The sequence below is a fragment of the Muscardinus avellanarius genome (genome assembly GCF_963383645.1).
Source record: "Muscardinus avellanarius genome assembly, chromosome: 7".
NCBI lineage: Eukaryota > Metazoa > Chordata > Mammalia > Rodentia > Gliridae > Muscardinus > Muscardinus avellanarius.
In genome coordinates, this window is record NC_137793.1 from 17097109 (window position 1) to 17112222 (window position 15114).

A 15114-nucleotide genomic window follows, 5' to 3' on the forward strand; every position below is an offset into this window, starting at 1 on the left:
TGTCTGATAAATAGTATTTTTTGGAAGAGTATTTTGGGCTAATAAATATTCAGCAGTCTTTACTAGGAATTGGAAGTAAAAGAGGCAGGGGTAGAAACTCCAACAAGGTTGCCAAAATAGTTTATGCATGAGGGAAAACCATCTCACAAGTGAGGAGGTGACAGATGGATTCCAGAAGAGGGGGCCAAATTCAAGAGATGCCAAAGCTCCCCAGCCAAAGCCAACCAAGGGCGCATCTGAAGTCAACGTTGGGTGCATTGACTTGTTGCAAAGGAAAAGACTGTCTATGGTGGTGAATTATCTTAAAAGGTCTTGTGACAAGATACCAGCTTATATTAAGTGAGCTGGAGGAGAGTACAAAGATAGATAATACTTTGGTTTGGGTATTCTAATAATTCCCATTTAGGAAGAAGGAGATTCCAAGCTGGAATTAGTACAGAATTAGCAATCTCTGAGATTTGCAATGATAGGGTCATGCTAATTCATTTTTGTTGTTAGAATAATATTCTAATTTTTGTCTGGGTTCATGCATGTTTATGGAGTTCTAGGTTTGTTGGTTGGTTGATTGATTTTCTTAATTTATCATGGTCACATAATTTCCTGATGTTCTATAGACCACCCAGCTTAGCTAACTAACAGTGATTTCTTAGCTCCCACAAGTCAGGGCTTTGGACATTTTATGAAGAGGTAGTAAACTGATGTTGGAGAAAAGATAATTGTATATTGGATTTGCATTCAGAAAAAACTAGGAATCAACATTTTAAAAGTATGTACTATGGACAAAATTTTTATATTGGTCATTTCACTTAATTAAAACAGTGAGTTTGTAGTATCTATATTTATCTTCAGATTGGAAACCAATGATTAGAGTAAAGCGGGTAATTTTCTTGCAGCTCTGCAAACAATAATAAGAAAGTCTGAGACTTAAATCTTGATCTTTCTGATTAAAAAATATGCCATCTTTCTGCTTTGTTAACGCAGGGATTGTGACTATCAAGTTAGAATTGGAAGCAAGTGGTAGTATCTTAGACAGAACTTGGAAATCCAATATGAGAATTAATCTGCAGGGGGAATACTGAGCTTTGTTTTTTTACATATATTAAATTTGAAAGAATGATGGGACATAATTTAACCATTAATTTACTTATGGTTAAATTCTAAGTTTTTTTTGAAAAACATGAAAATGGGCAAAAACAAAAATGTGTAATGCATTTATGACAAAGTGGGCACTTTGAAACTCATAAGGAGGTTAAAAACATGAGCACTGCCAACCACCAGAAGTTCTCTCCTGGCCTCCTCCTGACCATCACTTGATTTCTCTTTACTAAGAGTAACTGGTACTTCGACATCGGTGGTAATTATTTTCTATTTTTCTATGCATTTTACTTCTTGAATGAGAGCCCGTACATACAGTATGCCAGTTTGTCTCCCATTTTTATATTATCTAAATGATAACACGAAAAATATGGTCTTCTTATCCAATTTCCTCAAAATTAAGCTTATAAAATTCACTCATATTTTATTTGTACAACTGTGATTTTATTTTATTACTATACACCATTTTTTTGTTTGTTTGTTTTTTCTGGCATTGAGCCCACTGATGTTCTACCACTGAGTTACACCTTCAACCCTTAATATTTTTTTTTATTTTGAAATATCATCTCACTTTGTTGCTGAGGGGCTCACTAAGTTACTGGCTAAGATTGGCTTTGAACTTGTGATTCTCCTATCTCAGTCTCCAAAGTATTGGCATAAAGGCATGCACCACCATGCCTGGCTAAACTATTACATTAAGTGATTTTTTTTTAATGTTTTATAGTTTTGAAAAGTTTTAAAATGTCTTAACATTCTGCTGTTGTTAGAAATGTGGGTTTTTCCAGGCCTGGTAACTCATAACTATTTCTGGGTTTTTGTAAAAATCAAATCATAAAATGCATAAAAATGCATTATAGACCACAAATTTCTGTGTCATTGTTATATTACTTTTGCCACTATATGAGAATTCATTGAAACCATGGTAGAATGCTATAGAATACATTCAGTTTTCCCATATTTGCCTGTAAATTTTATCTAATAATGTAAAGAAACGATAAATATTTGAAACATTAAGTTGATCTTAATGGTAAGAAAAATTATTTGTACTATCAATTCTTCTGGGACATATATCTAAAACTCATCTTAGAAGCTATCCATTTTGGCTAAATAATTACTTCTCTAGGCTTAGATTCATTTTGTTGCATTTTTAAAAATTTCATGACTATCTTAATTATTATCATCTAGTCATTCTTTTATTTATTTTTATTCAGTGGGACAAATTTGTGTAAATTTTCTACAGTTTTTCTGCTAAAATTTCATTTCTAATTGTTGAGAAGGGAGCATATTGTTTCAGTTTCTGTTTGCTGAAAGGATACTCGTTTTTAAATACTGTAAATATTACAATTTCTTTTCTTTTTATGTTTCAGATGTATGAAATCTGGAAGTAAGACCTGCAATAATTTCTCATAAGGTAGGAAAGCTTTTACTTTTCTCTTTTCAGGATACCTACCCAAAACACAGAAGAGCTTCTTCTGAGATAGTTGACCTATTCAAAGTGTAAATTATGAATAAAACACTCACTCTAAGACAAGATTTTCAAGGATAATTAGATATAGGCCCTTCCCCAAACTTCCTTCAATACTACCCCAAATCACAAAACACTTGATTTTGAAGAATAAGCCTAAGCTCATGCTTTATTGATTCATTCCATCTACAGACCATAAATACTATAGTATTGCAAAGCATACAATGTACTTTCTCACTACAAAATATTTTATAAACACGTTTCCACCCAAAACCATTTAGACAGTATCCAAGAAGTACTTGAACAGCCTCATGTTAACCATTTGAGATTGTAACAGTGAGGAACATGAGTAGATAAGAGAGTGATTGCATTTTCCTGAAACTATAAATCGAGGGGTAATAAATGCAGAGGAAGATAGTGTCAGGCAGACATATTTATTTTGTTTATGTGATATTAGACACATCTTTTATTCAGATTTGAACAGCACAAGGTTAATGGGAACAAATGAGAAAACATACTCATAGAGTGGAAGATTGATATCAAATGAGAATCAGTGCATCTGAATCATGTGGGTTATTTTTGTGGAAGTCCAGAATAATTATGAATTCAGTTTAGTCAAGCCAGCAAGCTTAACTAAACATGGGCAGGTGGGGCTTTGTTGAGTGTTTTGATCAAGTTGACTGGGTTTGGCAAATAATACCAAGCATGATGTAGCTTCTGTAGTCACATAAGGACAAATTATTTCTATGTTTTTTAAAATTTGTTTTCAAAACATAGTAAATAAAATGTCATATTAACCAAGAAAAATGATTTCCCTGTTGAAAACAGAAAATAAAATTCAGAATGCTCTCAAAGTATCAAATAAAATTCCGAATGTCTCCAGTGGAAGGCTCCGAGAGAAAGCACATTTAAATAGATGTAGATTGTGTTATGAATGCTACTCATGTCCTTTAATAAACTGATCAATGGAACAGGCACTGCATATATGTGTAACAATAGGGAGATTGTTAAGAAAGAGGAACTTAATTTTGACACCACTTTATTTAAATTTAAAACTTTTAAAAAATCTCTTTATCATCCTCCACCATAAGATATTAATTTTTTTCTCAAGATAGATGGGCTAGAAATATGTGAGTAGGAGATGAAGATTTCGATCTAAATTATAATTATTTCCTACATCTGTTCTGATACATTTTGAATGGTTTGTGCTTGTAAATTAGGTGTTAATGAAATAAAAATGTTGTAACCATGTGGAACATCAGAATTGCAATTGACTGAAGAATAGTCTGTAAATTCTCTAAGGATACTCTACTGAGGCGAAAGCTCTCGGGTGCTTACCTACTATACATAAAATTATGTCTTTATCACTGTAACTGTTAAATTTAAAGTAAGGATCTAAAAAGTGCCAAAGGGAAGCATTACAGAGAGTTGCTTTTTAAGACAAGTATTTGCTTTTATTACTTTGTTTTTACTTTCTTTCTGGACCTGTCAGCTACCCACTGTACAAAATGCATGTCTCATAGCCTTCTAGGTCCACTCCACAGGGACATGGGCTATAAAATGTGCCCCCTGGTTCTTAGGAGACACCAATGATTGGCTTTGCTTGATTATCCTTATTAATCTAATCACACTCTTGGGGTTATCCTCATGAGATAAATTCTACTTTTGCTGCCTAGAGGACACTGCAGTTGTATTTTCGTTCAGCCAAAAGCCCAATTCAATAAAATTTTTATTCAAATAATATGTATGACATCAAAGGGATAAAGTGAATAAACCCAAGGTGATATCATTTTTAAGTCTTCCAGCACAGTTTAGTATTAGTTTTAGTAAATTTACATGAATTGCTGGAAAGTAGGATTTTAGGGAATATATAGTTATAACACTTATCAAAGTCCAGGTAATATTACAAGATTTTTATTTTATGCATCAAATCTGCATCTAATATTTTGTTATAAAGCATAAATAGTATTGTTATGTTACAAAAGTATCTTAACAGTTAAATGAAAATATTTCTTTAATACTTTGATTTTCTTAGTTGAAGATTTTTGACCAGGCTAAGTCTGAGATATTTATAAAATAGTTTACATATAGGTATTTTGTCAAATGAAAAGACTATTTTACCAATTATGGTTATAGATAAATTTTAATAGAACATACTAGTTTGTTTGTTTATTTATTTATGTATTTATTTATTTATTTGTTTGTTTATTTATTTATTTTTGGTGGTACTGGGGTTCCTGGAAGCCCTTCTACCTCTGGGCTACACTCCCAAACCTATTTTATATTTTTGAAACAGGGTCTCTTAAGCCAGCGCGGCTGGCTTCGAACCTGCGCGATCCTCCTGTCTCCCCTCCAAAGTGCAGGGATTACAAGCGTGCGCCACCACGCCCGGCCCGAACGTACTATTATTTGTTTATGCACAACCCTGATATAATTTTGTATGATTAGAAATTTTGAATAATACTTCTTCAACTTTAATCTGTGTTGTGGATGTATGCAGCTTTGCAAAGAAAAATGTCCTGCTCAATTAGATTAAATGAAATTCAAATATGTTCAGTGATGCATCAGCTAAGAGAAACTTGTAACTAATTCCCATCATGATTCATGAATTATTCTGTAAACAGTTTTCTCCAGTGGAGTATAGAGTTCCCAAGTATATTTCATTTCCCTATTGGATTTGCATTTATCTCTATATTCTTAATTATTTTCTTAAATCCCTTATATTTTCACATGTTTCTCCTTTTAAAGAGGCAAGAAAGTTATTGATATTTTGCGAAGTAAGAGTTCAAATAAATCTCCTGGTGAGATTCTGACATATTTTTTAACATTTTAAAATTCTTTATCGCTGTGTAATAATGAAATAAAAAAGAAAAAGTGAAGAGAATATTGATTAATAAGTTGAAGATGATCATGTGGACAAGCTACATAAATATAAATAGAGCAACACCATGGCAATATTTATTTCATTATTTTGTTTTGATACAGATAATTTCATTTTAATGATATCTATCCACCACTTAAAGCTAAACAGTAGGATTTTAAAGTATATTTTCAAAACATAGAGTATTTTTAGAAATATTGATTTATCAGATTTTTTTCTTTCAGGTTGTAGAAGACAAAGACATGCTTGTATTTATAAAAATATAGAAATAGTTGCTGGAATAATATTTAATTATAGTGTTTCTTTAAAAATATTGCTAGCAAAACATAAATACATATAAGTACTTACTTTTTGACAACTGGATTCTATAAAGCAATATAAATTCATCTATGTATTTATTTGAGGGCCTTAAGTATATAACTTAATATAGAAAAACTTTAAGGATAAATATTCTTTCTCACCTTCCATAATTTTTTCTTATCTTTTAGAAATTAAACCTAAAATTAACAGGTATTTATAAAAACAATTTATCTCTTAGTATTAATTTCATCCTTTATTGTTATATCATCCTTATATGTTATATCAAGCCCTTAAAAGCAAAATTATCCCCAATACATTTATATTTAAATTTCTCCCAAAACATATTCCTAAACATATCAAAGCAGTAAGAGAAGAAAATCTACAAGTTTTGAGGTCACAGAGGTGTAGTCCTCTCTGGTATTTGCTTTTATCAAAGTTCGTTGACCTAAAATGTAAATCAAGTTTTACTAGTTGACAGATTTCTTATTACTTGGCTTTTTCTTCCCGATATCATAATGTGGCTAATAAACCAACTTGAGAAGTTTTACTTTTTATACATTTATTGATGCAGTATAGTCTCACATCAGAACTTGGTTCATAGTGAGAGTGTCATACATGCACACAGCACTTGGCGAGCTTTTCCAGCTCCCTCCTCACTGCCTCTTCCCCATACAGAATTGAGATTGGCATTGGTATTCTTCTCACATATGTACATATGTCAATTCAATAATGTTATTTTATCTGAAAAATGACTAAAATGCTTTTGCTTTGAAATTGTTTGCTTAAGACTATATTTAAACTTAGAATCAACTTTTTACTTTTTGCCCTTGAAACCAAAGTTACTTGTTCAAGTGAAAAGAAGATTTCAAAATTCTATCAGTGTAACTATATTATTTGTTACAGTTTGAGGATATGTTATGGTTTGAGGAAACTGTCCCCGGGGGCCTCTGTTAGGGTTCTGGACACAATTTCCCTCAAAACACAAGAAAATACAGAAAACAGAAAAAAACGCGGATTCTTGTCCTGAACTAAGGATAAATACACATTAGCCTGGACTCTTGCTGAAGATTTAGAGATGTTTATTAAAAAGATAGAAATACAGAAAACAGTTAAAGCCCTGTGCCATTCAGAATTGGCTGCGGGGGTGGGGGGGGTTGAACGAATTCACCCAAGTACAAAACACATGTACCATTCTTTTTATACACATGACCTCCATCTTGTTCAAGTAATTCTAAAGTAGTAAACGTCCGTGTAAGGTGCCTCCCCTTACCCTGTAAGTTAGCTCCCCTTACTCTACTTTCCAGCCAAGGGTGTACTCTCCCGCCTAGGTGTCTTTTCAGAAATGTCATGGTTGAAAGTCAACCCTTCCTCCCATCCTAACAAGATTATCTAATTACTATGTAGATCTGTCTTTAGAAAGAGGAAGTCCTAGCTCCCCTTTCCTATGGACTTGCTAATTACTTTTAGCTAAGTGAATCTAAGTTTCAATAGCTGTTTGCTTCCTGAGCAAAACCAAGACCAAGTCTTTCACAGATTTGTCCTTCTCCCAATTTTTGAAATATCTTAATAATTAGAGCTTTCTCAAATCTTCCTAGGCCATTCCCAGTACTGGCACATTATTTATATACTTACTTCTGTAAAAGATAATTTGATTAGAAATATAGTAAAGACCTCTCATACATGGATTTATTCACTGAATTCATGCCTGTTTACTGTACTTTATTTTTAATACACTCTATAACTTCTGCAGATTAAGTATCTTTATTCTAGTTGAATAGTAGTTAGTCTGGAGAAAGACTAATCACTGGGTATAAGTTGCAGTTAGATAGGAATCAGAAATTCTGGTGTGCTATTATACAGAAAGGTGGGCTCTAGAACAATAATATACTGTATATTTGAAAGAGATAGAAGACAGGACTTACAAATGTTTCACTATGAAAATTATAAATGTTTGAGATGATCCATATTTTAATCAGATTTAAATATTATATAGTGTGTATCATAATATGTTAGCCCATTAATGTCAATCGTTTGTATATTTTTATGTGCCAGTTAAAATAAGTTTAACTTTTAAAAGGTTTATTATGTTTTCAAAGTTGATTTGAACACAACACAACTTAATAATTCATTTAAATGAATCCTTTTCGGAGGTCCATCTGAGATTTGCACTCTTAACAAAAGGTCACTAATGGTCACATAAAGGGAAAGTCACTCAACCAACAAGGTACAAAGACCAAAACGGAGGGTGATTAGGGAAAAAAGGGTGGAAATGTAGTTTAAAATTTTGATAATTCCAATTCCAAAAAGATTTGTGGGATGAGGGTGTTGGGGGGCACCCAGTGGGAAAGGCAATAGGAGTTCTGTGCATGTATTTTTCTAATACTCTGTACCCAATAAGATATAAAAATATAGCACACCTAATTAAAAAAAACAGATATTCCTCACTCAATGATTTTTCAACTTTAGGATGTGTGAGAATAATCTGCATTCAACACCAAAAAAAATGCAAAACAATAGAATCTGTACTTCCAATTCTTAGTTTGGGTCCTCTCCCTTTCTAAAAATTACATGGTAGCTTATTTACTCTTGTGATATTGGACAGTGGTGATAAACCACAGCTCCCACAAAGCCCTGTGGCCACCAGAATTCTGCCATGTGCCATGTCTCTAAGCAATTAGGTACAGGAGGTCCGGGATATTCAATGCAATTTTGACATGATATTTTCAGCTTATGAATTTATTGGGACCTCACCCCATTGTAAGTCAAGTCAAGGAGTATTTGTACATCAAACTACCACAGAAATAATTTATCTGGCATGCTGTGAGTTTTCTAAGCATTATTTATGAATGCCTCTTAAGAATATATTTATTAGATAAATAATTCACTCTGAAAGGTTCTTGAAGGACATTTTTAATTAATTGTAGCCCAATGATGGAAGTGCTACTTAATCATCATTTTACAAGTAAACATTAGACAATAGTTTAACTGCTGTTTCCAAGCAAGTTATTCTGTATATTCATGTTTTCTTTTCTTTTGTCAGTGAAATGGAAGTTTTCTTTGTGTAGTAAATTAATCTTTGAAATTTTGAAAAAATATGTTTCACAATATTTAGGGAACATTGTCTTTCTTGTGTGTTTTTAACTTTACAGAGGATACATAGTGAGTAATAGTAATTTATAAAAATAAGTGAAAATTATGACCATAGAAGCAGAATTTACTGAATTCTCATAACTTATCATGATAGTATTGGGATAGGAAAAGAGACTTTCAGAAAGAAAAATAGAACAATGAAAAGTATCTTCCCAGATACATCTTTATCTTCTAGTTTGACATGACTGTCTATAAATTTCTTAAATAGCCCCAAGGAGAATTTTTATGTACCCTAGTAACTTGTAACAGTCTTACAAGATAGAAATTTCTATGTATATTCAATTTAACTTTCTCCTTTTTCCCAACATACATTAAACATATTTCTCTTCTTAGCTCTTCCATATGGTTGAGAAATCTTTTGTCTTTCATATGGTCAAAAAAGCTTTGTGTTCTTAAAGGTAACTGATTGCTATTTCTCTAACCCATTTAAACATTAAATGTTTTTATCTGTCTAATACTAATGTTTCAGTTACTGATTACTACTTCTCTCTCTCAGTATTTATTAGCTTAAATAAAGCTTTCTCACAGGTTTAGAGATATTAAAAAATATTTCCTACAACTTCAGTCCTTGCTTATCTACTTGGAAACCATTCAAACAGAAAGCACAAATGGGGATACAGGAGGTTTATTTTAAGAAGTGAAGGTACCGTATGAAAAAGGCCAGGAAGAGAGGGGAAAGGTACGCTCCAGGGGAAAGAGTTTGGAATGGGCCATTCTCAGTAATGGAAAGGAGTCCTGGGGCAATGGGGATACAGTCCAAGGATGGGGTCTGGAGTGGTCCATTTCAGAAAAATAAAAATGGTATGGAGAGTTCACATGTGGGGTTTTATAGTCTTCTGGACACCTCTTTCTATACATATTAGATTTGGGTTATTGTCTAGCATTTTCTTGTCGCACTTTAGGGAGCCTTTATTGTTTCTCTTCCTCCTTTCCACAGGGGAGGAGGGTCAAAATAAATCATTTCATACCCAGTCCATCCCAGCTGAACCCCTCTGCTAATGTCTCTCTAGCTATCTAACAAGATTATATAAGACCTTATTTAAATTCTAGAAAATTATGGGGAAGGGAGCTCAAACTACAAGCAGGTTACATTCCTAGTATTTATAACAGTCTTATTAGATGCGTAAGCTGAATAATAAATGTGTCATTTTCCAGATTATAAAGCAAAATATTTGTCATATTACACTGTGAAATATTTTATATTACAACTAATACTTCTTATAAAAACGTACGACTTTGTCTCTTAAGCACTCGATAAGAGATTGAGCATTTATTTATGTATTCATGTATTTACTTAATTGTTTATCCTGGTACTAGTAAGTAAGCTCAGGGACATTCTTTTATTTATTTTTATTTATATTTTATTTTTTTGTGGTTGTACTGGGTGTGGAACCCAGAGGCTTTCTACCTCCAAGCTATACTCCCAGACCTATTTTATATTTTATATTTTATTTGGAAACAGGGTCTCACTAAGATGCGGAGAGCCTCACTAAGTAGCTAAGGCTGGCTTCAAATCTGTGAGATCCTACTCTCTCAGCCTCCCAAGTGCGGGGATTATAAGCGTGTGCCACCATGCCTGCCTGGCAAATTAAGGGAGATTATATCTCTGATCCATTCACCCAGCCCTATTTTAATGTTGTTGTTGTTTTTTAAAACAAAAACAAAAAACAGATTCTTGCTAATTTGCTGAGGGTCTGGCTAAAGTGCTGAGACTGACCTCCATCCTGGGATCTGCTAGCTTCCCAGGTACTTGGATTACAGGCATGTTACACCACACCCTACTCTGATTTATTTATTTGTTTATTTAATTATTTATTTAATGAATCATCTGTATCATACACAGTCTGAAATTCTAGAAGTTTTCATTAAAAATCAGTTAAATATATTGAGTATATTAGTCTACTTTCTGTTGCTAATAGCACAATGTCACAGACTGGGAGAAGTCTAACAAAAAAAAATCATATTTAGATTATAGTTCTTCAGGTCAAGGGCATCAGCTCAACTCTCTTGAGAACTACAGATTGGATTGCATACAATGCCAAGAGCACACTCAGATGTTAAGGATCACTAGACAAGAAGCCAAAGAGAGATTCAAGGACCAGGCTCTAGACTTACAGCAACTTTCCTTGCTGTCCTGAAACCTAACTCTGAGGTCTTTGGAGAACTACCTAAATCCTGTCTGAGGTCAGTCCTCCAGCGATTGCAGAACCTATGCTTATGCTCCACCTTGAACACATCCTGCCATCTCTGCACCGCGAGGCTAGTATGTCTGGAAAACTAGAGATTATACCAAAGTTCTTTATACTTTGGTCTCTAAAGTACCTGAAACTGTTGCAAACATCAGTTCACATGTAACTTTCTTTAATGCCTCCTCAAGTTGGAGCCTTCCATGGTGTTTTTAGAAGTGTCTGTGACAGAACCACTTGTTTCTTTCAAGGATAATTGTTTAGCACCACACCTGCTTAAAAATAAAACAGCAAATTAGACTCTTCTTTCTCTTACATCACAAGGCAGTTCAGTAAAACAGGTAAGCAGGTTTCCATTAGCAGGGGTGACATTTTTCTGTTTAGGCTATTTTAACACAATAATAGAAGTGCTAATTGCCAAAGTGACCTCAAACTGGAAGCCTTCCACATATTCAATGGCTTCATTTTTGCATCTTTATCTAAGCCTTGGGTCAAATGGCCTAAAGCTGAATCTGCCAACAAACTGTTATTTTGCATTTTAGCCTATTGAACAGGAGAGAAGTGTCCATGGGGAGGAGTGCTATGGAAATGCTCTCAAAGCTGTCAGTCCTGTGTGCTTATTGACTGTTAAGAGGTGCCTTATGCTTTTAAAAGTAAATGTGTTTGTACTGCATAGAGCTTCTCAGTTTTCTTATTCCAAAAGTGGTTTTCAGTATTTGAAATTTTATAAAAATTTAATATTTTTCAACATTTTTTAAAATCTGCCACATTTATTTTGTACTTCCTCTTCCTTTTAGTCACAGATGGAGAAAAGATTGTGTCACCTGGTAATTTTTCAGCCAAGATATTTTCAGCCATATCACAATGGACAGGGTAATTTCTTAGATTTTATGAGTTTAATAGTTCAACCTCAGTTAGTGTTTGGAAAATAGAAAGGGTATTCAAATTGCTTCCATAAACTCAAACAATATTTCTTATTATATGTCAGCTTTGAGACTATTTTCTGTAACGTATTAGAAGTAAGGGTGCACTTACAATTAAACTTTATTGTCATTCAGTGTTTTCTTAATACATGTGAACAAAAATAATATGAAGGTTTTTTTTTACTTTATTTCACACTTAAATTTTGATTCCTGTGGTAATGGATGTTCCTTAGCAGTTTGATTCTGCTGAGCATGATATCTGATCCTTTGCGCAAGACTTCTTTACATTGTTCTAGCCCTTTAGTCCCTCTTGGAATGAGTCACATTTACAATGTTAATCTATGGCAACAATTTGGGCTTGAGTCTGCACACACACACACACACACACACACACACACACACACACACATACACACACACACGTGCGTGCGCACAACTTCTAGTCTTGGTAGATTTAATTACAATTGAGATTTTGCAGATATCAAAATCAAGTCCACTTAAAATCAAGCATAGAAAGTTTTGAATCTGTATATATAAAATCAAACCAAACCAAATCAAAAAGTACCCATTTCTTATCATTTTGCAAAGAGAAATATAGCTGTGTGTGTGTGTGTGTGTGTGTGTGTGTGTGAGAGAGAGAGAGAGAGAGAGAGAGAGAGAGAGAGAGAGAGAGAGAGGTTGTTACAACTATTTCAGCTACTCCCCAGGCTGCTGCAGTGGTTGTGGTTGGGTAAAGGTACTCCAAGTCATCCTACTAATTTAGCTAGCCCCAGCTTCTTTAACTACCTTTCCTTTCTGGCCAGGTGCCTCTGGTCAGGTCCCTTCTGTTTGCCTAGCTATTTCACTTAGACCAGATATCAGAAATGACTATGTTTCTTCAAGTGTCCACAAAGTACATATTCCATCTCCCTACAAACCCAGTGACTGACTGAACCAGCCAGCAGTTACTCCTTACAAATTCAATATTTCTAGTCCTCAAGGCAGCTAGTCTCATGTCCTAAACTCTACTCCTTATAACCATCATATCTCACCTGTTACTGTGTCTATCTCATCTTCTCTTTGAATGCCGAAGTACAAGAGCTGGCTTCTTTCTTAGTTGTTCCTGAATTTACACTATTCAAGTCCCGATTGCCTTTTCTACTTTCAAAACTATAGTTATAGCTGGATGTGATGGGGCACACCTATAATCCCAGTACTTGGGAGGCTGAGATGGGAGAATCGCTGGTTGCAGAATAGCTTCAGCAACTTAGTGAAGCCCCCAACAACTTCCTGAAACCTTGTTTATAAACAAAACAAAGCAAAAAAAAAAATCTGTGGTTACCTCTCCTACCAGTGAAGAAAAGCATTAGCATTAGAACCCTATTTCTATCTACAATCATGCTTAGGACCACAAAAATTTTAAAGTCCATTTAAAAAAATGATACTGTTCTCATAGGGAATCTTATTCTTCTGACTTCTGATTTTTTTTTTTTCCCCAAGTTAGGGTAAAAAGATGGAACACAATTGGAAAATCAGTCATGTAAGCCATAGTTCAAAGTTTAGCCTCCAAATAAAGAACAGTTTTATCATTTTTCAATGATTGGGATTAAAAGAAGAATACATCTAGACATGTGCAAAATATATTAAAACTTTATTGTTTTTAAATGAAGATGTATGGAGAAAAATCAGGCTCATGAGTTTTTATATGGCTTAATAACAGTGGAGCTGGATTAGTAGATGCCCTTTGAGCCCCAAAGCCTAAACATTTACTATCTGTCACTCTAAAGAACAATGTTGTCAGATATTAATGTAGAAAAGAGGTCCTTAGAGTTGTTCATCCTAAGGAATTATGGTGCAGTTTGAGATAGACAACAAAATACAACTATATTGAATATTAAGTAACTTAAAATGTTTGAAGGAAAATAATGTATTAATTATTAAGCACATGCAAATATTATAGTGCCAAAGGCTTAAGAAACATCTGTGGGAACTTAACTTTCTGGAAAACATATAGATAGATGGATGGATAGATAGATTCTTATTTAGAGGAGAAAGCACTGATACTACAATTTTACCAGTAGCGTACTTATTTCAGTTCAGTGAACACCAGTATTATGAAGAAACATAATTTCAAAATTCTGAACCAGGGTTTCCTGATATTGACCTTTAACCAATCTCCCAACCTAGCTATAACAAGAAAAGATTCCACATCAATTCTCCCATCATGTCTATCTTTCCTATGACTCAGAGATCAGATATACTTTGTGTTCATCTATACCCTCTTTAAAACATTGCTTGGTGAGTTTATGAAAGGAAGAAGACCAAAGTGAAATATGTTAGAATTTAATCTATATAACACATCCAGACAAATTTTATTGAGATAAAGTTTCAGGTGATTTCTAAAGAATAGAAGGCATTTTGGCAGGTGGAAATTGAAATAGGAATAATATTTCAGGTGCATGGCACTGCCTAAATAAAATCTATGTGGGATTATATGGATATATTTGAGAAATATAAATACCCTTGAATGATTAAAAGAAATGGTACACGTATAAAACTTAGTTTGTGAGCTAAATTTCCAAACATAAATGGAATGATAACATTAAGTATAAATATAGTTTGGCAAAGGAGTGGAGAACCTCTTAGACTTTTAGGAAGAAAAGTGATATGATCATGTCTGTACTTTAAAATTACAGCCAATAAAATAGCATGCACAGAACCAGGGCTTGGACCACAGATTCACAAAGTGGTCAGTGTTGCTGTGTGTGTGTGTGTGTGTGTGTGTGTGTGTGTGTGTGTGTGCGCGCGCGCGCACGCATGCAGGTGCAAGTGGATTGAAATAGAGATACATAAGGGAAAGCAAATTTGTCCCTGTTTTTTTTTTTTTTTTTTTTTTCTATTTATTTGCTTAAAGAAGATAGACTTCTAAGAAGGCACTGAGTATTTTTATTTTTTAATTTCTGAAAAGGGGTTGGTTAGCCAAATAAGTTTGAGAATCTTTATATAATGTAACCCTCTGAGATAGTGAAGAAAATATTACACTTTAATGTTGTGCCCATTTTTAAGATGCAATATTAAAATAATCAGCTTTTGCCCGGCGTGGTGGCGCACGCTTGTAATCCCTGCACTTGGGAG